The sequence below is a fragment of the Anomalospiza imberbis genome, chromosome 7, assembly GCF_031753505.1.
Source record: "Anomalospiza imberbis isolate Cuckoo-Finch-1a 21T00152 chromosome 7, ASM3175350v1, whole genome shotgun sequence".
Lineage (NCBI taxonomy): Eukaryota > Metazoa > Chordata > Aves > Passeriformes > Viduidae > Anomalospiza > Anomalospiza imberbis.
The window spans coordinates 29,239,263-29,265,608 of NC_089687.1; the positions used below are offsets into that span (position 1 = coordinate 29,239,263).

Genomic DNA, 26,346 nt, shown 5'->3' on the forward strand with positions numbered 1-26,346 from the left:
GCACCAGCAATCGTGCGTGGCCAAAGGCTGATCCAGCTCAGACCCCACAAACAGTGCCAGAAGAGGGAATAAGACAGGGCTCAGCAAATACAAGAAGACAAGCAAAACCAAAATGTTTTATGCAGCAATCAGGTATCTGAGATGAGCATGTACTAATGGAACCTGAAAGTACATTTGCTCCAGAAAATACTTTGAGTTAATAATAGAAATGTGCTATACAGCCAGCACTAAGCAACCAAGAAGAATTTGGTGTTGAATATCTAACCTGGTCTTTCTGTAGGTCTAAGTATACCCTTGAAATGGCTTAAGTTGCATCATATTTCTCACCTTTCTTCACAGGAACACCTCTACAGGTGAGAAATACTAAAATACAAAAATCCCTTTGTAACTTGCCATAAATAAGCAAAGTTTCCAGGCTAATAGCTCAGCCCATTTTTCTTGAAATCTCAAAAGCTTTTGTTGACTACATCATTCAGCAAACCTGACAGCTCCTGAAAGTAGCTTAGATTTCACTTTTTCCTTCCTAAATAACTTAAAATCAAATATTTTATTATTTGTGAATCTAATCTAGGAGACATTAACAGACAAACAAGTAATTGCTCACAAGTTATCCTGATTTTTAAAAAAAACCCTAATCTCACAAGATAATGGCCACATACATTATAAACACAAAAATGCTCTTAATGTCAAGGAGAAGTAGCATTTTTTTCACTCTCTCTTGTTTTTCTCTGGAGAGAAATTGCAAGAGAGCTGAGCACAGTCAGTGCCCTTGCCACCCTCAGCTCATGCCCTGTGGCCAGCTGCTCACTTGTCCCACAGCCACTCCACAGTACCAGGTATTTTCAGGCTACCAAGGATTTTAGCAAGTCTCCGCTCTGACCCAGTTGTCATCAACAGATTATTGCCAAAGTCTTGTCCAGAAGTTTCGCTTCTTGTGAGCTCTGTAAAGGTGCCTGGTGTTGTGTTTGAAGATGCCTGAATAATTAATTAACTCCTTGAGCGCACAGTGAGGTGCGTCTTGTAAGAACATATGGGCTGACAGGATCCTGTTCTTCATGTCTCTGTAGGTGGTTTCTTATGTTGGCTGAAAGTCAATCCAATATTAAACTATACCCCAAGATTAGATTTTTCCATGGTAAATAAGTCGAGTTAAATCAAATGGCTGCTCCTTTATAGCTCTTGGGATATTCCAGTTAGTTTCCTCCTGCAGAACAGCAACAATCTACATTAGCTCAGCAGCCAAAGGTGGGATGACAACTGCATCTGGCACCAAATGGGAGATGTCCCTTCAGGACAATGTGTAACGATACAAGGGAGCAGCAGGGAAAAGCAGGCAGAGTTAGTTCTGACTTTTGTGTCCATGTCCATAGGAATAAAGATAGAAATAGTGATCCACAGATGGATCAGAAAAGACTGGATGGCTGAGATCTGAGGAAGAGGTAAATGGACAGCATCCCAGAAGGACAAAACAAGTGTAACAGCTGGTCCAGGCTCCAGAAGTAACAGACTTTTACTGAAAGAGAAAGGCTCCCCAAATACTTGAGCAAATATCCAAACAATACAACAAAGTCCATCTCTAAATGCCTTTATATGAGTGCTTTTGATGTTTTCCAGAGTAAATCCTCTGTTGTTCCTAGCAGCACTCTGAGCAGAAGATACAAAGGGTTAAACACTGAAGCAATGATTCCTATTCCTGTATAATTTCTCTAAACACTGAGTTTGGTTATTCCTAAAATGTTTTGCCTACTTTAGTAGCATATCATGACTATTTATTTCAGCATTCTTTTGTGTTTTCCCTTCTAACACTGTATGTAAAACAGGGTTTGAGGATGAATTATTTAGCTGGCTGAAAAACATGTGCTTTAAAATCTTCTTCTTGGGGACAGTGAATGCATTAATTACCCTGGAAAAATTCAAATCCAGCATCTGTTGTCCTGTGTGTTTTACTGACTAATGATGAGAATCTGGGGGATTTGTTTGCAGCAGGACTTTTTGGATTTTTTTTGTTTGTTTTCTTTCGTTTCTTTCACTCAAAGACAGTAGGAAATTGAAAAACATTATTAATATTATAATGATATTACTTAACGGGTTTTTAACAACTTACTGATTAATTCAGGTGATTTTCAAGTTACCCTCCTTTATTTTCATTTCCCCATGTTGCCTATAATCTGATTTTGTAATTTGACTCCTTCGGGACAAGAGTCCTGAAGCATCTTTTCTATTCTTGTCTAGGGAAAAATATAGTGAATTCTAAATCCACAGAAGAAATAGGTGGAAACTATAGTTTACAGAAGGTGTTTGAAAGCAGGGAAATGCCCATGTTTGTGTGCACATGGGTATTTAGGATGGAGTTGTATTTATTGTGAGAAATGGTCTCTTACACATTGCTTAGGAGCAGATTTTTGATTTGTCACAGAAACCAGTGTTTATGTAAAGAATCCCACACTAATTCCAAGAGGAATTTATTCAATGCCCTACAAATCGAGCCAAACATCTGCAGAGCTGAAAATACTTGAGCAAATCTGAGCCAATGAATCCCAACTCTTTAAGGCACACCAGGGCCCTAGCACACTCCAGGGCCTTCATGGTTAACCTCTGTTCCACCTGCTGTAATGATTTTGGAGAAGATGAGAAGATTCTGAAATCAAACCAGTAAAAAGAAAAAAAAAATATCCACAGAGGGAAGAAGTTTTAAGAAGTTCTGTAGGTTACAGTTGCCAGGGAAACCACTTTGCAACAGCCATATGGTCAGAAAATCTATTTTCTTTATTCTCTAGGGAGAAAAAAAAGGAAGTATTTTGGTGCAGAGGGGAAGAAAAATTCCACAAAAGCTACAGAGAAAAATATTTGCACAGATAGACTCAATCACTAATGAGAAAAGATAAATGATTTGCCAAACCAAGCTACCAGAGTTCCAGCACTAGCTAGAATATTAATACTGGAGATGCAAGTTCCTTTCTGCTTTGTGTTCATACTTTGAAACGAGCAGCTTCCCTTGGTATCAAAGCTCTTTACTGTGGGTGTGAGCTCTACAGACTGAAAGATGATCCCAGCACTGGCTTTAATTTGCTTTGTCACCATTTTCTGTTGCCCTGTGCTTTCAGCACAGGCCCTGCTGCTCCAGCAGGGGCCACGGCCCATAGATGTGCCTTTTTCAAGCATTTGCCTTTCAGCCTTCCACATTACCAGGTTTTAGCAGGAAAATTGAGGGAAGGGCTGGAGGGAGCCTGTGGCAACATGTTCCTCTTCCAGCCCAGCATGTGACTGCCTGCACCCCTGCCAGCCCTGAGGACCAGAGCAGTTCAGGTGCCATGGGCAGAGCTCCCTGATGACCAGGGGGAGCCAAGGGGCTCTCTGGCACCTGCCTCCAGGCCTGACCCCAGAGAGGAAACCACACAGCTTGAAAAATGGCACCGCAACCAGCTGCTCCCATGCAGAGGTGCAGAGGAGTCCCAGAGACCCTCACAGACCTGCAGAAAGAGATGATGAACCCATTTTTGCTCATAAATAGAAATAATGTTATCGACCGGAACTCTATCAGCTCACAAAAGCTTTCTTCCTGGTATAATTATTTTCAATGCTATCCCTGCTACGATATTTGGAAAATTTGTTTAGTCCCCTAATAACAGCTTTGGGAGGAGTGGGGGGAGGTCTCTGAAAAGAGATAACCTGCAAAACAGCAAAGATGCAAATCTGGTTTTACTCTGAACACAAATATTCAGTCCCACTTTTCAGAAACAGGTTGTCCTTCTGTTCAAACTGCTTTACTCTTCTAGCAATACCAACAGAAATGTTAATGACAACAAACCTCACAGTTTTTGCTCATTATGAATAATGGATATTTACATGCTCTTAACAGTGCTACCTGGTGGTTCTCCAAAACCAGGCTTGGATACATGCACAGTCACAACTTATGTTTTAAATCACAGGCTACGCTGACTCGGCTGGTGCTACAGATCTGCCAGAGGAAGTCTGAGGTGAAAACAAATGCGGACTACCTCAGATCTATTTCTGATTCTCTGTTTGCCCCTGTGTCAGGCAGCAATAAATGAAATCCTAACTTCCTTGTGAAGGTGGTGACTCTGGGATTTACTGCATCAGTAATGCAATGACATTCTCTCCTTCCCAAGCAGGGTTTTTGTGGGATACTGAGACACGGCTCTCAGAGAAAGCGATAAAAGTTATGTGGGTACCAGGGCATTGGGGATTTGTCCTGTCAAATCTGCAAATATTTACAGGAATAAAACAACTGATGCCAAGGCTGGCAACCAGGATGAAAGCATGTTCCCTTTCCTCTTAGACTCACACTGATATTTCATCTGAGCCCTGCACCAAGCAGGCTGCAGAGCTGAGTGAATTAATCTTGGCCCGAAGGTCCCAAGGTACCCTGCTGCTTGTTATGAGACTGTGATAGGCTTTAGGAAGGATGCTCAGAGCAGGAAACTTGGATTCAAAATAGACATCTACACTCTGTGAGCAGGAAAATGTTTGTCTACATTTTCAGAAAGAGATGCCTGAAGATCAGGCATCTTCAGAAGCAAAGGAATCTGTAACTGACATGTGTATTTTCTATCATCATCTTTTTGAGCTAGGATTACTATATTTTTAAACCATCTTCTGTTTTTCTGGAAAGCCTCCATCTCGGGCTCTCACTCATGGCCTTCACCCGGAGCTGAGCAGTTCACAGCCACCCTTGGCACTTGGCAGCTGCTGTCACCTACTGCACCCTGAGCCAGCACCGAGGGGCAGAGGACAGAAGAGTTTCCCAAAATAGCACCAACACTTGACCCATTCTCCTCAAGGACCTCCAGGCTTGGGCAGACTGCTCCCAATACGGACACTAAAAATATTTTTGCTGGATTTTAAGCTTTCATCTGTGAAATTGAGAAAGCCTCTAAAGGTTATGGTCAAAATTACCACCTGAAAGAACACCCCGGATCAAAATATTCCCTGGGTAAGTCAACCAAACGGCAAAGGGAGAGCAAGGACCAGCCAGCAGTGGCAGAAGTGTTTAAACAACATTATTAGAAAAATCATCTCAAAAGCCCCTGTTATTCACCACACCAGTCACTTCAGTTTCATAAGAAACCTTTTCTACCTACTTAGCCCAGCCATTTGCTGTGGCTTTCCATTCTGAAACTGAGGACATCATTTTTCCAAGAGCACAGCTAAAGGCCTGGTAGCTTCGAGAGGCTTTGCTGCCAAAGGAGATCACAGATTAACAAACCACAGGAAAGATACAGGTACTGGATTGCTTCTTGTGTACTCAGACCTTTCCTCAGGCCTACTGCCAGCTTAGCCAGCCTGCAAAAGGAGCGACTTGGCAGCAGTTTTGTCCCTCTTAACATTTCTTCTGGCAGATTTAGCAACTGATCTTCTCTCTACCTGGTGCTTTTGCATTAAAGTCCCAGTTGAGGCTTCCAACTGAGAGCAGTTTGCATAAGTTCCTGAATTCCTGCTTTGCAATCTTTGCATCCTGTTCTTTTGACGAACATGCAGATTGCTCCCAGCGATACCTGAACCTAAAATGAACCGAAAAATGTATTACAACTTTAGAGCTTGCCAGGCAGTGGAGGAGAAATTCACACCAATCCCGGCTCTCAGAACAGCTGTTGTGACAAGGTGATATTGCTAAGGAGTCTCAAAATAGAAGCCAAGGCAACTTCTCTCCCTGTAAGGGTTCTGCTGTGTTTTGCAGTCTCCAGCTGGAATCTAATTGCAATTTAAACCCAGAGCTCAAACCCCACAATATTTCCCACTTTTAAAAGTTCTTTCAAGGAAACAGAGAAAACTAAATAGAAAAATCATAATCTAGATTTCCTTTGAATCAACATGGATTCTCCAGAGATACAGCAATTCAATTATCTTTTCAGCTGAATTTAGTGAAACACTTTTTGGTAAATAACAAGGTGCCAAGGAAAAATAACACTTTATTTCATATACTTCCCATTATGCTCTGTGGGGGTTTTTTCAAGTCAACAGCAGATGCTAGGTATAGCTGAAAATCTAACACACATTTTCACAGGTATGTGTTATTTGAAACCATTTCCTATCTGAACTTCAGGAATTCTTCCACAACTCTCAGTGAATTATCTCAAATGACATTCTGATAATAAAGATGATTGACACAATTGTATTTATACTTGCTGCCTGCCTACATTCCACTCTCAGGGCATGAAGGGTGCTGCTAAAAGTATTGTGAGCACAGATTGGTCCATTCAAACACAATATCCATGTCTTGCATGAATGTATTTTCCTATTTATTTTAAACCAGGCTTTGTTATTCACATCCATCTGTATCAGCAAGGTAGCATTTACATATTTCCTTGTGGCTCTGTTGGATGTTCGTTGAGGAAGGACTGCATGTTTCTGCTTCCTGATTATGAGCTGGGGATAATCTACTCATGCAAGACAAAAAAAGCAGTTCATTTCTCCTGCCTCAATTTGCCATACCAAACACAAAGTGTGAGCTACTGATGGTGGCAGAAGTCTCAGGGTTTGGGAGTTCTTTCTGGACCAGATCAGTCTTCCTGTGCCCATATTTAAATTTTCTTACAAATGAGTTGAAATGATGTGCCTTACCCCATAAAAACATATCTATGCAGTCTCATATTTATTTTTTTCCCCACCACCTCTGACATTTCTTATGATTCCTTAACCACTCACCTTGATTAATACCCAGGAAGAGGACCATGAGATAATCATAAAATCATAACCAGTTACCACTAAATCCATTACATTTCCAGCCTTTCCAAACCACAGAGGTGTATGACCCTAGAACATAAACCATCTCTTTCTAATAAAGAAGTCCTGTCTCCTTCAAAAATGAGATCTTTTGGGAATTTAACCTCTTGGCTGTTAGAAGAACCCACTAAAAACAGACTTAATTTTAAAGTCCAGACACTGTTTTTAAAAAGCTCTTAAATATTCAAATGTTCAAGAAAACAACATGACACATAGGGCATTGCTAAGCATTTACCTGAATGTTTTACTTTCTCAGTTTTTTCTCCCACACACTCCTTACTAAAAATATTGCTCCAAGACATAATGAAAAGTAAGATTTAGCCAGAACATATTTTGCTTTGAGGTAAATTTAGGCATTTTCTACTTTCATAAATATATAAGAAAATTCATTGCAACATGCACCTTTGGTGAATTTCATCTCTGTTCTGTTCTCTTATAACCTGTGCTTTTCCTCTAGGATTATATTGGGATATACATTTTATTTGGTAATGGATACTATTAAGCATAAGGGAAGATGTCAATTTAAAAATCTCACCTTGCATTCCTTTCTACGTAGAGAAAGTTTGCCAGTAAAATCAAATTTAGAACTTCTGATGCTTTTCTGCATGTTAGTTCAGATGTTCCTGGGCCAATGCCTTTGCCATCATCCACACCAAACACTTTCTCTTGTCTGTACCTCTACAGGCAGAAATATCTAGTGCTCTTCATCTAAAACCACATATTTCACTATCATTCAGATTTTGAAGACAGGTGTTAAAATCTCCATTGAAAAAGAAGTGACTGAAGTCTACAGGTTATTTTTGCTTCAGTGAAACAACTTGATTGACAACTTGCTACAATTAATCCAGCTCATTCCAGCAACATTAAATATCTCAAAACAAGTTTCTGAAAGGAGGATTATTTTTAATTGAGTGAGCCTAATTACCTGTTCTAGATAAATTGAGTACTTAAAGAGATCTCAGTTCACTCCTTCACATAGCCTCAGATAGGGAAAAAGTAAAAGTCATGCAAATCTTTATCGACAAAAGAGACATTTTTGGCTGCAATTATTATTTTTATACCATTATTAGTAACAAAACAGGAGTCATGATCCCTTCTTTTTTTCATTATGGCAATATTACTTCTCAAAGCTTCACCTGCAGGTCTCTTACTGCAAGAGTAACAAATACTCCTAAGTGATAATTTTAAGTGCAAGCCCTGAGCTGACATCTGAGATGCAGTAGAGGACTAGCCTACTTTTCCATTGTAGCTCTCCCTTTGATCATGATACATCTCTACAGAAGTAGACCACAACCTTTTTGCTCTCTTCATGTTCTACTGAGGGCTAAACTCATTTGTATTATTACCCTAATACCACATGATGTCAATGGTAATAGTTTAATCAGGCTGTACCTTTTCTTGACTAGCCACACTAATTCTACCCCATTCAAATGAACCCTGGGAGTTTAATTCAATTATCAGTTTTCAGACAGAGGTCATTATTATCCTTATTTCTCCCATAGACTCACTCCCAAAACTGCCTTTCAAGAAGTGTCACTGTAGCAGGAGCCTGTAGAAACAGTGATTTCAGATTATCAGAAAGGTGAAAATTGGGGGAATTTCACTATGTTCACTTCCAGCCCAAGCAGTTCCTGCTGAAAGCACAAAACTGGGATGAGTTATGCAAACACTGCACTATTTCCTTCACCATACCAATTTGGGCACTCTTGTTGACTTGTTATATGGATTAAATAAGGAAGCAAACACAAGTGGTGAGGCACTGCCTTGACCCTGATTTTATATCTGATCCTTGGGCTCAGATAGGGGCCAAAACAGGTTTGGCTCCTCTGTACACAGCTCTGGCAAAAACAAACAAACAAACAAACAAAAAAACCCACACAGTAATAGACAGCTCCTCAACTACTAGTCTCTGCATTGGAGTGCATAAAATCACAATATTCAGTGCAAACAGAGGCACTCAGAAGTAGCACAAGGGTCACAGAGCACCTGGCCAGAATTCAGCTCAATTCCCCACGTCCATTTGGCTGGGTAGGCTGTCACAGGTTTTTCTTTTAATGTAGTTTACCCCAGTTTTGCTTCAGTCTGTGCTTCCAGATACTTTGCCCCACCCTGCTTTGGGGTTATAGTTACTTCTAGCAAATTTAGAGAATGCAGAAATTGAAATGGAAATCCTGAAACATGCTGGTGCTTTACATAACAGGTGCAAAAAGGGTTATTGCTCATCTGAACAATAATCACAGGAAAATATACAAAATAGACCTACAAGGGGCCTCAAATCCACACAGTCCCTTCCTTTATCTCAAGGCAGCAGCATTTTAATCCACACAACTGCTGACAGGCATTTGTCCACCTTATTTTAAGACTCCTCAAAAAGCCTTGTGAACTCCTGGCTAGTCAAATGACTCTCCCACCACCTTTCAGATGTACAGCTTTCCTCCAGTCTGTGTAACAAACATATTAATGCTCATCCATTACAGACTGGACGTGGAGAACACTGTTACCCACCTCTTTTTATCCAGCCTTTAAGTGTTTTGAGGATTATTGTACCTTATTCTTCCCACCTCCTTTTAGATATTTTTACCTTACTGGAGGACCTTACAGCAGAGCAGTCAATCCTCCTGTCAAAAACCAGCTATTCTATAGAAAATCCTACTTATTCCACCTCCACTCAGCCAATGTAGCTCCAAATCCTGCAGTTCCTGAAGCAAAGCTGATCTGTACACAGGACAGCACATATTCAGGGCTATGAATTCCCCATTCATAATCACTGCATTCTGTAATCAAAGATAATGTGCAGGGGGTTTAAAAAGCTTTCAAAACCTGTGATCAAATAGATGCAAAACTAGCAACCCCCATTGCTTCCTCCTTCCCCCAGCGTGTTACTCAAGTGCATACGAAAGGAAGGCTGGAGAGCTGACAGGAAATGGGGTTTGCCTTAATTTGTGGAAGCAGCCCATTGCTTTGGTGACTAACAGGCACATTTAATTCATGCAGCCTCTTCCAGGGTCTGAAATAAACACCTGGCTGCAGCTGAAGGCTGTTTCACAGCCAGTGTCAAAGACAGTTTGCTGTATTAGCACGTGGCAATAATGAGCTTGGTTCCCATCAGTTTGTATTTCCCAAGACTATCATTTTAATGTGCTGAACTGTGGCACATGCCAAGTGAAAAGAGTGCTTGACATGGTGAACCAGACATTTTGAGATGCCTTTAAATAGAAAGTGTGCATCTAACATCTCTGACAACATCAGGGTGCTGCTTTAAAAAGAGTACAGAGACACTGAGAACTTTGGAGCTCATGGAAATGCATCCTAGCTCTGCACCCATTTGAGAGCCACAAAAGCCAAGCACCTGGTCAGGTACAAGAGTTTTAACCTGTTCTCTCAAGATGCTGTAATTGACAGATCACAAATCCTTTTATTCTGATGGACAGACATCCTTGTTCCTGGAATGTTCCCAGAAGCATCATCTGTGGCAAGACTGTATTATGATAATTGCGAAGTTACATTAGACTGTGTGGAGTCTGTGTAGCAACGTTAAATTAAATTTCTGCTTGGCTTCAAGGCTTGCTATCTGTAATTAGTGGCTTCTGTTCTTTATTACACTGATCAGTAGTGCAGCACTATTCATCACCACAGTCTTAGTTAATTATCCTTGCTAATGATTTTCACTGTGAAAATAATCTACAGGTCCCATTTGCAAAGATTGTTTTGTGTTAAAATTATTGGCTGGTAAGACACCATCGTGTGCTGACAAGCTGGAGGTAGGAAGTTACTTAGCCTGGGAGATGGTGGCTTAGTTGAAGCAGTCAAGAGAGGAGGGAAGCATTATGATTTCAATTTGGCACCAAGGTTGTTACTATTATCTGCCAGATGTGTGAGAGGGTGGGACTGAGATGTTGCAGAGCGCTGAGGAGAGCAAAACAAAACAAAACAAAAAAAAAAAAAAAAAAAAAAAAAACTTTAAATATCCCTGAAGTTTTAAGCAAGCACTGCTGGTGGCTGCTGCTGTGGTCCTACAAGAGCCAACACATACCTGGCTAAACCTGTGCTTGACAGAATGGACAGCATCTGCTCTGAAGTTTAAAGCCGAGGTGTTCTCTCTCTGCTGAGGGATTTTTGCCTTGCAGATGGAAGGTTTAGCAGTGGTTGGCTGTATCTCAGAAAACTGAGATGTGGCAACACTTAGGCTAGAGGAAACTGGCACAGAGAATGGAGCCAGCAGAGGACAGCCATGCTGTACTCTTCATACAAGTACAGATGATAGATTGCTTTCCCTTTCCCAAGGATCTTCTATCAGAATCAAATAAGTTTTGCTCAACAATTGCTTTTTATTACCTAAGCCTCTTAACAGCTATAAAAATCCAAAGATGAAATTTGTCATGCAACAAAAAACCAAACTGTGAAGTTGGACAACAGCAGCCTGCCACCTGCCTTCTGCAATCAGTATTTGCTCTGCACTTGGGGGTAGGAACAACACATATCAACTCACTTTCCTGCAGGCAGGAAAGAGGTGAAAGGACTTGCACAGAGCCAATGCCATTTGTCTCTGCAAGACATTATAGGACATATGACATCACCATGATTCCAGGGGCTATCAGACATAATATACATTTCACCAAGAAAACAGAACCTGCCAGGGGGAGCAGAGAACATGAAAAGGACAAAGCTCAGTGACAGATGTTTTTTAGAAGGAAGGTGCCTCTTGTGACTTTACTGAGGAAAGTCAGTGAAGGTGAGGAAGGCCAAGGCACAGGTGGAGCTGAGCCTGACAAGGGATGCAAAGAACAACAGGAGCATCTACAGGTATCTCAGCCAGAAAAGAAAGATCAAAGAAAGAATTCCTCCCTGATGAGCAAGACTGGGAAACTGGTAGCAATGGATGAGCAGAAGACTGCTCAGCTTTGTCTCTGCAGGCAGCAACACAGATCTTTTTAGGGTATCACATACTTATTCAACACTGGTGAGAATCCCACAAATGGTACAATTTGTATCTAGTAGAAATTCCCAGAGAAGAAGCTCTCAGCTCTTTACAAGGGAAATGCCATTTTCTTATGAAATGGAGTTTCACAGACTGCAAATCATGAGTGCCCATTTTTAGAACTTGAAGCCCTTGTAACAATTAACAGAAATCATTAGCAAACACGTTCAAATACATGGTCAGTGAGGTTTTCACTACCACAGACCTGTGAAATTCCTGCAAGTACCTTACTGCTGAGCATATGACAGAAAATCCTCCTTTCTGTCTGTGAAGAGAATCAGGGAATTTACAATGGACAAGTTTGGCTGACAGCACCTCTGTGGTAGCCCCTTTATGCAGTTTACTCCTAACTGCATTGTGCCTTTTCAACCCCACAGCTATTGAAGATTTTGTGTGTGTGTAACTGCTTATTGCAAATCTGCAAAAATTGCAGCTTGGAATATGTAGTAACTTTTTCATCCTAAGTGTGCCCAGTGCCCAAACCCACTGCTTTCCTCAGGTGCTTGATTTTCCCTGTGAAAAATACTCCAAAATAAATATGTTTATATTTCTGTGTGTTTTCTCCTTTCAACTGCTGGGAGCCAAATGAAGTGTGATGTTGATTTCAATCTGCTTTGCATAAAATACACAGAACAGACCTTTGCATTTCTAATGCTGGGAACAGCACCAAGTGAAAAATGCTTTCAGGGGAGGCTCAGGGTATGCATCTCCCTGGTAAATGGTTTACTGGGTGTTTCCAATGGTAGCAACATGTCCAGTATGCTTCTCCTCTCTGTGCCAGAGAGGAACACACAGTCACAGAGGGCTCAGGTGCTAGAGAACCACCAAAGGCTCAAGGGTTCTTTGGACAGCCCTCAAACACATACCATAGCCAGCACCAATACATAGATGTTTCAAAATTTCATCCTAAAGAGTCAGCTGGCATTTATTTCTCCCACAGGTGCTCCTGGGAGCCCCTCTAGAGCTTCTGGGAACTGACTGAAATCCAGCTGGACATGCCAGGATCACCCTAAGACATGTCTAGCTTTTGCCTTCCTGTGCTTAACTCACCAGGCCTTCTGTACCAGAGCATCACCTTCCCACCCAGCCTGCTCTGAGCTCAGAGCTGAACCCCAAACCAGACCCAAAAAGCTTCCTCCTACAAAGTGCACCCCAGGCAATGCTCCTGAATGATGTAAAGGTATAGACAATAAATCACAGGAATGCATATGGGAAGATCTGAGAGCAGCAAAGGTGGCTTGCACATGGGGAAGAGGAAGCAATGGGAGTTGCAACAGCAATGGATTTCAAGCAAGATGTGAGCATGAACACATTTCTGAGATGTTGTGAATAAAGGTGAGAGAAGCTAACTTGCTTTCCCTTCAAAGAGAAGGGAGGGAAGAGATTGAGAAGAAAAACTAAACAAAACACCCCGTGGCTCTATGTCTTGGCAGGACCAAGTTGGAGACACTGATGTGGGAGTCAAACACAACACTTCTGCCTGCAATACAGGACATAGGGGCCGAATAAACATTACTGAGAGACTACTGAATCATGATGCTGGAAGTGATATTCTGCACTTGTTCCTACTTGCAGTGCTCTCTAATACCTGCATATGAGGCTTTTTAACTGCCTTTCACCAGTAAGTTAAGATACAATATTAAACCCCATGAAAGAAAGAGGGCTCAGCAATCCATTTAACAACGCTCAAGTTGTATTGTATCCAACAGCAGTTCAGATACAGCAGCTGCACCTAAGCTCCTGAGCTCACTGCATTTGCATCTCTAAAGCTAAACAAAGTGCCACCTGAATTTTAGTGCTGTTTCAAAGTTATGGCCCCTTCCCTCTTTTACTTTTTTCCTTGTCTCTCAACCTGAAAAACTTCCTTCTAGATTATAGATTTTATGCTAAATTTTTGCTTTCCTGAAGGCCTTCATTGTTAATGAGCCTTTTTATTTCCCATCTCTCAAGCAATGTCAAAGACTTTGGAGTGTAGTTAGGCCATAATAACTCCATGCAAAACCCAGCACAAACAATTTCAGCTAATCATTAAGTCAGGCCCTAGACAGTTATATTGCTGGATTCCTTTGGATTATGAGAAAAATATGATTAATTTTACTAGTGTGTTATTTGTTTTAGTTTTCCATTAGCCAAAAATGTAACTACTCTTTAATACCACTCAAGACTAGCACATCTGCTGAAGGGTATACAAGTCACCAGGAGCAATAAAAGTGGAGGGAAAACAACGCTTAAATTGTTATTGACAGCTTGGTTATTTATCAATAAATGGCAGACTTGTACAAATACAGCAGCTTTGAGCATTTCAGAAGACAACTGGTGGCTTCCATTGCCAACAAGTGAGGTGCAAGGGATTCTCAGGAAGATAGCAAAGATGTATTGGGTGTGAAAGTTACTACCTTCCCTGCTCCCAGTAAATCATGGAAGGAAGGTGCTACTGACAATACAGCAGATGAAAACCTAAGGAAGGTGACAAGGTGGAAAACCAGCTAGTAGCCAAGAAACAATCAATTTGCTGTAGGGGGCCTGGAGACTGGAGCGCCACACATCAAATCATCTTACCCCTGCCTGCAGGGAGGTGATAACCTTCCCCACCCCACTCTCCTCATTATAGCTATAAGTGATAAATTTTGAGCTGCACATAGCACGAAAAATGAACTGCTTTCTGTTGTCCTCCTTTTAATGTTTAAGAAGAACCAAGCCATTTAATTTATCTTACTCTGGTCATTGTGCTCAGCTTAGAAACTTTCTGCCTGGAGATAGCCAGGCAAGGTTTCACACTGGAGAGCTCCTCCAACCAACCCCTCCCCACCTAGGCTGGGTTGCATGAACATACCAGAGCATTCCAGAACCAGAGCACTTACTGAAATAAGAAAACAAAGCCATTTTATTTTACTCTAAACATGCAGGAAACCTTGTCAAAAGGAGAAAAGAAACATCTTTCTACATTTCAACTTTCACTCGTAACTTGGGATTAGAATCAGCTTTTTCTGTACACGAGAAAGCACATTCCAACTGCAGAGCTGTTTTCCTCCTCAGCTGCAGCAAATCTGCACATCCCTGCCCAGCAAGTGAGGCAGTGCCAGCTCCCACCAGCTGGAGAGCTGTCCCAGACGTTCACACCCAGGGAACAACATCACAGGCTGCACTTTAAATAGATCAAACCCCTCAATATTTTATTGGGCTTGAGCAGTTATGCCTTTCTTTGAAGCAGAGCTAGGGATGGCAATTGGTTTTTTTCTACTTCCTGTGGTACCATAAACTCCCAATGACAGCTTCATTTAAAGCTTGGCCATAGGATTGACCTGGCTGCTGGGGGAGGAAGGCTGTACTCAGACCACAGGGGTGTCCATGGGAGAGGAAGGACAGAGCCAGCTGAATGGCAAGCCTAGGACACACTGATATCAGGAATATATTAATGCAGTGACAAAGGTTTAGAGAGTATAAACTCCAGTTCAAGTCCCCTGTTCAGCAGGGGGGTTGGGTTATTATTTTCATCCTAGCAGGCTGGAGGGGTGATAAAGGACTGTCAGGGCTTCTGTAAGTGCTGAGCAGTTGAGAGCAAATGACTTTGGGCACAAAGGAACCTGGTGGCTCTTACCCCAACAGATGCATCTGTGCCAGCCACCCACTGCCATGCTGCTCTCAGGTGACAGAAACAAAACAGATTGAAGCTGCTTTTGTTTTGAACGGTCTTCTTCCTGAACATTACCTTCATGCTTTCAAAGGTTTCAGATAAACATTATTGGAAGTGTAATTCTTCTTATTGAAAAGAAGTTTAATGTGTGTGAAGAAAAAAATAGGTTTTGTAGTGATAAGGTAATAGCTTATTTTAGGTAGCATTACAAATGATTAGTGTCCCATTAATTATCTTCCCTTCAAAATAGGTCTAATGTGAAATTCTTGAGAAAATTAATCCTTATTATTGTTACATTCATAGGAGAAATGGGCTCTGCTTTAGTAAATTGGGTTTTGTTAAATCTACTACTGTGTTTGTACCAAATCTGCTTATTTTCATCTTTCCAGGTTGCTTTCCTTCATTCTGAGTTAATATCTAATAGCTGGTAATGCAGACAGAATGCCAGAGTGTCACAATAAATTGTTATTTAATTGTATATAGATTGGTAATAGGGTTTCATATCCATCTTCTGTCAGATGTTCCAGCAACTTGAATTATAAGCAGAGTTTCCAGCTCTTAAAAGGAAAAAAAACTCGCAGCAAAACCCATAACAGATCCTCAAAACCAGGCAGTGGGAGGCTCCACACTTATTACTGTGCTGGAGAAGAGGATTGTTCAGATTGTGCCTTCTCCTGTAGGTAGATTTTCTATCTGGATAGTAAGGAACGGGATGCCAGCAGAGCACAAGAGCCAACAGGAGCTGTTGGTTGAGCCAGCACTGTCACAGGGAGCACCAAAGTTCTTTTTCCTTGGGCAGAAATGCCCCAGCAGAGGAATAGCTGTGCCCCTGGAAGAGGACAAATTAACCTAGCACAGCATTTAAAGACTTAGGCAGATCTCAGAATAATGCTTATGTTACTATTTCTTCTAGCTGAAAGAGAACATTCACAGCTCTTCCAGAACACAGAGGCATCAGGACAGAAAGCAGAGTGCTAACAAGGAATACCCTTAAGCATGGCTTGCTTAATTAAGACAACAAATCCTGTCCTTCAGCAGGAGAAAGCAACAACAGACGTAGCTGAAGGAAGCACCAGTGAGAGCTCAGATTTTGTCTCTGAAGTGAGAGCCAATGTCACCTTTCCTGTTTGCAGCCAGAAGAGGTTTGGGCTCTGCTGCCACCCAGCAGTGGGCACCCTCCAGTCTCTGACAATTTTCAGAACACTTCAGGAGAAAACCAGCTTGCTCCATGCTGAAAGATAAATGCTTTTTAAAATTAGATCTTCCAGCCATAAGACGGTTGAGAACACTAGTAAGTGACCTGGGCTGGAAAGCAACACGTTTCTTTAACATTTTAAGGTAAACATAAAATGTTCAGTTTACATGTGTTATAAACATATGTTACAACAAAGAAAATTATTTATGCATCACAAAAAATGAAATTATTTTCTAGTAGTTCTCTAGACAAAACAGCTGCCATATTATTGGGCAGAATCTTTTAAACTTTCTTGGAAACTTTCGCATCATTAGATAGCATAACTGCCAGTCAGTGGTAGAGCCAAATTAAATTAAAACTACTGATATAACTGAACCTTTTTTTAAAGAGTCTTTGAAACAGAGAGAAATATTTTTCAAAATTAACTCTGTAGGAGTAATTTTATTTCTTGAAAAGCCATATTCCAGGATACATCTGAAATACTAAGTGACTGAATAGCAAAGAATGTCCCCATGTAACATTTTCAAAATATACCTTACTAATAACATACTTCCCTTTAACCTTTACTGTGTTTTTCTGAAGTTATTGAGTATAATGACATTAAATTTAACCATGCCTTGCATGTCAAAACATCTAGAACTAACACAAGTATATACACACACACTAGTAGATTGTTAAAATAATTTATGCTTCATGTTAGACCAAAGCCCTTGAAATTTCTGTTAACATTAACTAACAAAATTCTAAGTTACAACCAGAAAAGCAAATTTTTTCAATGCTTTAAGTGTTTGATTGTTGTACTTGCTTAAGTAAGACAAGATAATATAGAGGAGGCCAAGAAATAAATTCCCTTCATATTAATAATAAAAGATATACCATGTTTGCAAGAGATAGTTTCATAGCAGGTTTTTCTTCTCTTCTCAAAACTTTCCACTTCTTCAACAGATAACAAGATAGGCAATTCTTTCAGCTGAAATTGTCAGTCTAACACTGCCAGGAACATTAAAAGTCACCTTCCTCAGGAAGCCACACAAAAATTCAGAAGATCAGCACCAATAAGAAAAACATGGATGTGTCTAGATGGCAAAGTATTTCACTGATTCTAAGATATAAATTTCAAGCAACAGTGATGCTTTCATATCAACATCTAAGAAATAGCATATAATGATCTGTGCTTTCAGAGATGAAAGAAAAACAAATGTAAGAGGCACTAAATAAAAGGGGATGACACAGAAAACTTGTTAAGTGCTGCTTAGCAAAGATGCATTTGTGCTATTTGTATGGATGACACACACATTATCTACTTCGATAGAAGAATCACATTTATGTTTACCCAGAAAAAATCCAAAGGCTTTAACTGATGCACTGCTGGCTGGTTCACAGGACACTGGGTCCCCTTGAACTGCTGAACCTTACTCAAACACCATTTTGCTTTATTTTCCCTTCTTTTATTGTTGTTAGAATAACATAGTGGGGATGTTTGAAAGGGTGTTTTGTTTCCTGCTGCCTCTTCTTTAGCCAATACTTTCTATTTTTTCCACAGCTTATAATTCTGCAGACACTGGGACCAAAAATAATCCAAGTCATTCTATACTTCCAGCTTTTTTTTTTTTTTCCACACTAAACTTTTAGGAAGCCTCCAGGTAAAATGGGAGTTAAATCTCTAAGTATTTTGAGGATCTAGACATCTTTCCAGAGCTGCTTAGAACCAGTAATTGAAATACACCCATCAAATTGAAATACAAACAGGAATACATCCTAACTGAATACAAGACAATGAGATTTTATTGGTGTGGCATGCTAAATGAGTGCTATGTAAAAAGGAACAGATCTCCTGGTTATTTGTCTGAAGCAACAGCATGAATTTGAGACCGGCTCTCTGCTGCAGGTCTGATCCTGCACTCATTTGTTGTTACACCACGTCCCAAGCCAGCAGGGCTCAGTGAGTGGTGGGGGCTTCTCTCACACCCATCCCTGCTCTGAGGCAGCAGGGACAACTCACCTCAGTTTTCCTTTTTCACAGAAATTAGACACCTAGTGCTTTAAAATAACATTTTGATTGTTTTTTTTTCTGTTCCTCACGTGGGAGTGCAGCATAAACTCAGACACATTTGAGACAGAGTTCATCAAGAACTACACTGGTGCAACCCATCACAGAATATATATTATCGCCATGGTGGCATTGTTTTTCTTACAATCTTTCTGTTCCAGCAGGTTTCCTTTATCACCACATCCTTAAAATACTGAAAAACTCCAAAGAGGCTCTGATTAGCAACAACACACAGCACATTCCCACACTTCCTCAGCAGGAGCTAACACACCTGGTGGGCTGTGCAGCTCCAGCAGGGACAGCCCAGGACATCTGTGATGGGATCAGCTACTGGGCCAAGGCTTTGCAGTAAAATCCCACTCACTGGTGCTCAACCAGCTCAGGGGGAAACAGGCAAGGTGCACTCGTAAGTCAGGGACAGCAGCTTGGAGGAAGTTATTGCCATCAGAGGCAGGGTTTGGTGTGATGGTCACCACATTCCCTGTTGCACTGGACACATTTCATGTGTACAGCATCTTAAGGGCAAAACCCTAATGATCCCTTCTGACAGCAAAGCTCACAATTGCTCCTCAGCCAGCAGTGGGCTCTGGAATGACGTTGGATTTTTATGCCTGAGTCACCCATGTCACTGTAAACCATCTCCTCAGTGCCAGCATTAGATCAATATATATAGCAAAACAGTAAATAGCTCAATCAAGTCACTAACAGATAGTGACAAGACAGACTTCCCTTTTACAGGCCAAAAATAAGAAGAGTGATTCTCCATTAAGCATTAGCTCCATTTGTTCAGCATTCCAAAGAGTAAAATGTACAGAAATAGGTGGTGCTGAAAAATATTCTATGCAGACTGAAAATACCTTCACATTCAATCATTAAGACTATGAAAACCCACAAAGTCTTTTTCCTATCAATTAGAAATTTATATTAGATCCTTAGCAATCAGACATCTCTCCTGTTCTCACTGTACATCTACAGCATTCTCTCCCTCTTGAGAAGGTGGGAGTCTGGAGCTCACAAAGAGCACAAAACACCCTCCATGAATCAAGAGCTTTGGAGGAAACAGGATTACCAGGTATTGCTGTGCCTCAGGACACGCTGGAAGATTGCGTTTGTCAGCATCAAGTGGTGTGTTCTCAGATACTCCTAATGATACAGATCTTTAAGAATAAGTGTCCCAAACCAAGAAATGGGGAAACACACCTCTATTTAGGTCTTTATCACTTCTCTAGTCTGGTGTCTTTCATCTGTTCTCCTGCTAATTAACAGTTAGAGCTGCTACCATTTGTCTGGGCAGGGATGGCAGAGCAAGCTGCTTCCCCCACCCCTGAGCTGTGGCTACAAGGCAAAAGGTGCATGTGTTGTGCCTGCTAAATGAGACAGTAGCCCCTGTGCTGCAAGAACACCCACATTGCTCCTGCCTGCAGCAGCACAGAGAACACAGCACAGCCCTCAGGAGCTGGCACAGCCTGGGAGTAGCCAGAGGTCATGGCTAAAGAGCACAGGATACAGTAAAATGTGGCGAACCCCAGCTCAGGGAGGAAATGATGATGTCCGACTCCAGATCAGAAGGCTGAAGGATAGCTTTATTAAAACTGTACTATATTACATTAATATACTATTTAAAGAGATACTGTACTATTCTACATACTTGCTTCTCACCTATCTAACTCAAACTCGTGACTCTCTGCTGAGAGCCCGAGCCACAGCTGGATCCCACTGGTCACTGAACCCAAACAACCTTCACCAGAATCCAATCCAGCAATCACTGCAGGTAAACAATCTCCATACCACATTCCACGTGGGCAAAACAAAGGAGCAGAGATAAAGATTGTTTTCTCTTCTCTCTGTGCTTCTCCAAAAATCCTGAGAGACAGAATTATGTCTCTCTGTCCAGAGAATGTGAATGTCACACAGAGGACATGCTGTTTTTCCCAAAGACACTTCCACATGTCCTCAAACACGAGCTGGCTGTACACAGAGGGTTAATGCAGCAAGTGCAGGCTGGGCCCTTCCATATCTTCATACAAGTCTCCCTTCCGTGAGCCAGAGTCATCCCCTAAAACCAGCTGCATCTTCCCTACAAAAACACCTCCCAGCCTGGCTCCAGCATGCTCCCACAGAAGCTCATCATCACTGATGAGGTTTCTGTGTTCACCTCTTTTCATTCTGTGTGCCATTGATTTTTTTTCTTTTAATTGCTCTGACAGAAAACTCAGCCTGTGAGGGATACACCCACTGCATTGTTATTTGCACATTTTCTTCCTTGTATGCCTAACACAGCAATATGTTTATTGCAGTCTTGCTGTTTATTATGTGATTATGTGTTGTTGCCTGAGTGACTGTGCCTCTAACTTCTATTAAATTAACAAACTCAGAAGTAACATTAGTACCCCCTACCCTGCTAAGTAAAAAGAAATGAGAGTAAGAAAGAAACCCCAAACACATAACATGGAGCACTCCCACTCAAAAAGATCTTCTTGTTCAATAAATAGAATTCATTTCCAAGTTTAAAATATAACACAACTGTTTAGATAAAAACCATATGTGGCATAGAGACAATTTTTGGACCCACTTTATCAGATGGCTATCATTGGCTACCAATTCCCCGCAATGCAAGGCTTTTGTAAATATGAGGACTCCAGTAGCATTCTCAAGTCAGTAGAACCTGCTCCCTCCTGAAGGCTTCATGCTCCATTTTCACACCTAGAATTAAACTTGCTTCAGTTTGACACTCTCAAGTTCACTTGGAGAAAAGATTTTGATGCAGATTTTAAGTTACTTCCAGTCTTGTTACAATGCCTCCTTTCACTTTTTAGCTAATTCTGATTTTTCAACCCTATATTTCGAATTTAATATTTTTCACAAGTTCACAGGTGTAGTTTACTATGGTTGCAAGCTAAAAAACTTCCATGGATGACGCCAAATGTGAAGAATTACACAACAAACCAAGCATTACTGGCCCCCCAGGGTAGTTATAATGATGAAGAGAGTTTAAAAGCTGCAACATAAAACCAATGAATTTCTGAACTCTCCTTCCATCACAGTAATATTGGGCAATCCCTGACAAAAAGGTCTTTAAACAAGTCCTTTTTGATAGTTAAAAGCATGAACTTCAGTCACAGAGACATCAGCCAGCTTCAGCAAGAGACTCAAATACCTACTATCCACCTGAAGTTCAGATGTGTCATTACTGAAAACTCCACAGCACACAACTGTGCCACACAATCACCTCTCAGGAAGTAATATCAGGTATGATGCTCTAACATTTTCATGCCTCTACTTGCGCAGAATTATGCTAACTTTTGTGATTTTTGCTGTTCAGGATAAGCCAAGACAAGTTTTGAAGACTGAAAAAAATTAGACATCCTGGAATATTTGTTTGGAAGCATATCAAATAGTAGGATTGCCAATACTCTTATTGTGATAATCTCAGTAAACAGAGCTAAACTTTAGCATGCTGAAGCCAGCCTACCTAGGAAGGGAAAATCAGCAAACTGTCTGATCCACCTGGAGCTCCTACAGAGCTGACTTTTTAAGCAGGGAGTACAAGAGGCTCTGCTGAAAGCTGTGTTTTACTGCCTCCAGCTACAGACAAAAGTCCCCTTCAAACAAGCCCAGGCAGGTTTTGCTGAGGGTGAGGATGATGCAACCTCCATGAACAAAGAGATCACCTTCAAAGGGTGCAGCTCTGAGGAAGAGCTGGGAGATAGGCACTGAATCCAGATGATGCATAGCACTGTAAACATGAAAATATTGCCATATTAAACTAGAACTGTTCAGGCAAACAAGCTGCTCTACCACCTCTTCAGATTGCTGAAGGCTGAAGTATCAAATGTCAAACTTAAACAAATGTATGCTACCTTTGTTACCCAGGTATATTATCTTCCCCATTAAATTTAACAAGGGTTGATCTGTATTCTTCATCATGTTAAGTTTTGAATCCATGTAACCATCAAAAGATTGCATCCCAGCTTAACCAGAAGTGATGGGCCTCACACAGGAATTTCTGGGTGAGATTTCTATGGTTTATATAAAGCAGGAAGCCCAAGCAGCTGATATTCATGGTCCCTCCTGATTTCAAACCCAGTGGCATCTCTAAACTTGTGTAATGCATTCCCATGTAACATGTTGTTTGTCACCAGGTTTAAGATTTCAAATGTAGTCAGCAAGCCTCCCTCGCAGGCCTTTTACATACAAAACGGAGCTAGAATCTGACCTTATTAGGGCAGGATTTGATGGGTTTTTTTTTGAACACATCCACAAAAGATAATTAAAAAACTACTGTTTGTGGTTTTCACACTAGCATATGCTTTTAGTTTAACTGCATGTAGAGAAGACACTCATGCCTGGTAGATAATCCTCTGTGCCATATTGCTAAAGGAAAAGCTCCAGTGTGCTTGCTGATACTCCCCAAAAGAGTTAATGAAAAGATTTCTGACATATGGGAGTGGTCAGAGTTCACTCCAACACGAAGAGGCTCAATAGATGAAAGCAATTATTTGTGAAGATACTAATTTAACCTGATAGCAGCTCTAATAACAGCAGTTTTCCCTCTTAATGTCACTTCAGCTGCATTACTTCCTTCCCATTGCACAAATACCTTAATTGTTAAAATTACACTTCGGGATAGAAAAGAAGGTTAACAATGATCTCTATCTTATGATACTCTTTAACCACCAATACAAGCTGGTAGAGTTTCACTAAGTAAGAAGGAGAACTTTCAGAGCAGTGCATAGGAAAGCATGAAAGAAGAGGAAAAATAAATATCACAGTAAATTGGAAAAGTCACACACAGTTACCATTAAAAACCCACAGCATTACAATAAGCCAAACACAGTGTTGCCTTCTACACAATTACACACACAGAAATAGCTCTTCAACTATTCTTCTTCTTTCAACACAATCCTGACATTAGCACACTTTTCTTTTGGTTTTGTTCAACTCCACAAAGGAAGTCCACTGGGAGAACAGGATATATGAAAACCAAATAGATCACTTATGTCAGGCTGGATTCTCTCCCTGGTGGGACTGGTCGAAAAGCAGAGTTCACTCCAGTTCTACAAATGCCAAGTGGCATAAAGGAAAAAAATAAGTACTCCCCCCCCTTTCTGATTCACCCTGTGACAAAAAAATTAATGACAGAAGAATACTTAATGGAACTTTTTTTTACTTCTCCATTTCCAACTTGCCAATTATCTGCCTCCACTACTCTTTCTTGTTACTCTACAGCTCCCATTCTTAGCTGCCTTCACTAGCTGCTTCTTCCTATCAGCTTTCTTTTGGTTATGGCCCCATTTATCCCAATATTTGGAACACAATTCTTCATACGATTTTACATGCCTGAAGGCTCAAATTAAGGTAGATTGTTGCTCTTGCCATTCAGATGTGCTTCATACTCCTACTCTTCAGCCCAGCTCCGTGGATATTCTCTAAATGTCAAACTATGTTTTCTTCTTTCCATCAGAATCTTTCAACTGTTCAGTCCTTACCCTGTATTTATCACCTTTATGCTTTAGTGAAGCTCTTGAAAAGAAAAAAGCCACCCACAGCACTGTATGAATTCCCTTTTTCTTACTCTTCTGCCTCCCACAGTCTCCTTTCACTTCAATCATTAATACAGTTTCAAACTACTTATCTTGCTGACAAGCTTTAAGATATTCATCCATGGTCAAAAGCCAGGGAAAAACATTCCTACTTCTATATGTACTAGTTGTCATTACTCATTCAGAGTCTCCAAACTCTTTCATCAAAACAAGCTTCTTCCTTTATTATCTGCCAACCCTAAGAAACTAAGCCCCTTGGGAGCTCATCTACTCTGTGAAACGCTGTCTTAAATATGCCTTTATTCTGTATTTTCACAAAAATGAAAAGAAAGTTTCAGGAGCTTTATCAGTGAAAAATCATCAACCCTTATGAGTGTTGTCCGACAAAGAGAGGAGGGAAAAAACCAATCAACATAATTGTTGAAGTGTTCAAGATGCAACATATTGGCAGCTTTGTTTACAAGAGTCTCACAGTGCCACTCAGCACACTCGTATATAATATATATTTCCACCTACAGTCCTGCTATTTGACTGGATATAATCACCATGGGCCTCACTTTTACCTCACAAGAGGTTCTCAGTTAGAAAATAGCCTTGTGTTGCTACATGAGAAAAAATAAACAGAACCAAAAGGCAACAACAAACCACAAAGTGTGCAGTTTAAAACACTTTTTTTTTCAGAAGCAGAAACTTAATCTCAAGGGTAGCAAAGGTAATTAGCTTAAGAAAACACATGCTTTTATTATTAAATATAGCCGCAGGATCTGTCAGCAGCATCACCTGAGTGATTTATATACAGACAAGAGTAGGGGAAAAAAAGTCAAGAAAATACCCATAGATTTATTAACCAGGTATGGATTTCATTCATATGAACAGCCATGAGGTAAAGCATTCCACCAGAAAAGACCAGACACAAAAGTAGTATCAATTGTTCTGTCTAGTGATAACCTCTAAAGATTTTATCACTTCTCTGCCTCCTGAATTTGAACCTCAATTCCACCTTCAAAGCTGAATAAATCAGAACTCCCAGAGCCCTCCTATTAATGCCTTGAGAGGAACAGAGACTAGACAGAATTAAAGGAATAATACAGGAATTCATTAAAAGGCCTTTAAAGGATACACCTTGGGCAGTACAAGAGCCCGGCTGTGGCTCTAGCCAAGATGGATGACAGATCATGAGTTCTCACACTTTTATAAGTTTTGATCCATTTGCATATTGGGGTTAATTGTCCAATTGCAGCTTCAGGTTAGGAAGTTCCATCCTCCCAGATTGCTCTCCTCAATTCCCTGTTGCTTATACTTTTGGGGCCTGAAGCTGTAATGGTGTCCTTGCTTCTTGCCTGGAAAAGGATTATTTTGTCCAACCAAACTGAGGGGAACTTGCTAACACTTCATATGAAGTTCAGAGTTATATACTAATGCAGTTCAGAATCCGGAAAATATGAAAGCCAAAACTTAAGGCATCACTATGACCTCTTCCCCCAGAGGCCAGGTGGAGCTGGGGAGCACAGAACCCATCTGGGGAACTCTCTCCATGCACTCTGCTCTACAATGGACATTTACTTCTCACCATTAGCCCCAGGAGGGGTGGCACAGTCACAGAAGCAAAAAAAAGAAGCAGCACCAAGGAGTCAGCCTAGGAATTACCAGCAGAGAGATAACTTTGTAAGGCAGATAGGAAACCCTGAAATGAGCATAAAGGTGCTCTATAATACCCTATAATTCACTCAACAGTCAGGCTGGAGCTAGGCTAGTCTCCAGGGCATATAAGTCACACCACATAACTTTTCTAAATCACAATTAAAAATATAAACAACTGAACAAGGACAAAAAAGTCCCCCATTTTTCTTCACATTTAAAACAACCCTTTCATATTTTTCAGCATTATCCCACAAAACCCAGAAATTATAAAAGGACTAATTTATGAAGCAGCAATACTGAACTCAAAACCAGGTAAAAAAACCACGACACATAAAACAGTACATAAAAAACACCAGGTACATAAAAACATTGTACAAAAGTACCTTTAGAAGACATCAGATGCCACTCCCAGCACAGAAATCCAGAAGACTGACCAGCATAGCTGTGTTGGTGCTGGCTCTTTTATAGTTTGGGTGTGCTTTGTGAAATCTTTCAGCTGAGGGGCCATGGGAAGGTTTGGCTCATTGGCAGCAGCTGTAGATAGTGAACTTCAGATTAAAT

The 26,346-nt window shown here is 40.8% G+C and overlaps 1 long non-coding RNA gene across 4 annotated transcripts; it reads right to left on the reverse strand.

Moving 5' to 3' along the window:
- Window positions 1-489: 489 nt before the first annotated feature.
- LOC137477355 (uncharacterized) lies at window positions 490-26,325 on the reverse strand. 4 transcript variants are annotated; one of them, XR_011000946.1, is made up of 4 exons: window positions 26,169-26,325; window positions 5,386-5,522; window positions 2,105-2,228; window positions 1,481-1,513 (listed from the first exon to the last, which is right to left on the reverse strand). It is a non-coding gene; the product is annotated as an uncharacterized lncRNA (long non-coding RNA). The 4 variants fall into 4 exon arrangements; XR_011000948.1 differs by lacking the exons at window positions 1,481-1,513; window positions 2,105-2,228 and adding an exon at window positions 490-1,413 and having other exon boundaries at window positions 26,169-26,323; XR_011000949.1 differs by lacking the exon at window positions 2,105-2,228 and having other exon boundaries at window positions 1,415-1,513; window positions 26,169-26,323.
- Between the last annotated feature and the right edge of the window lie 21 nt (window positions 26,326-26,346).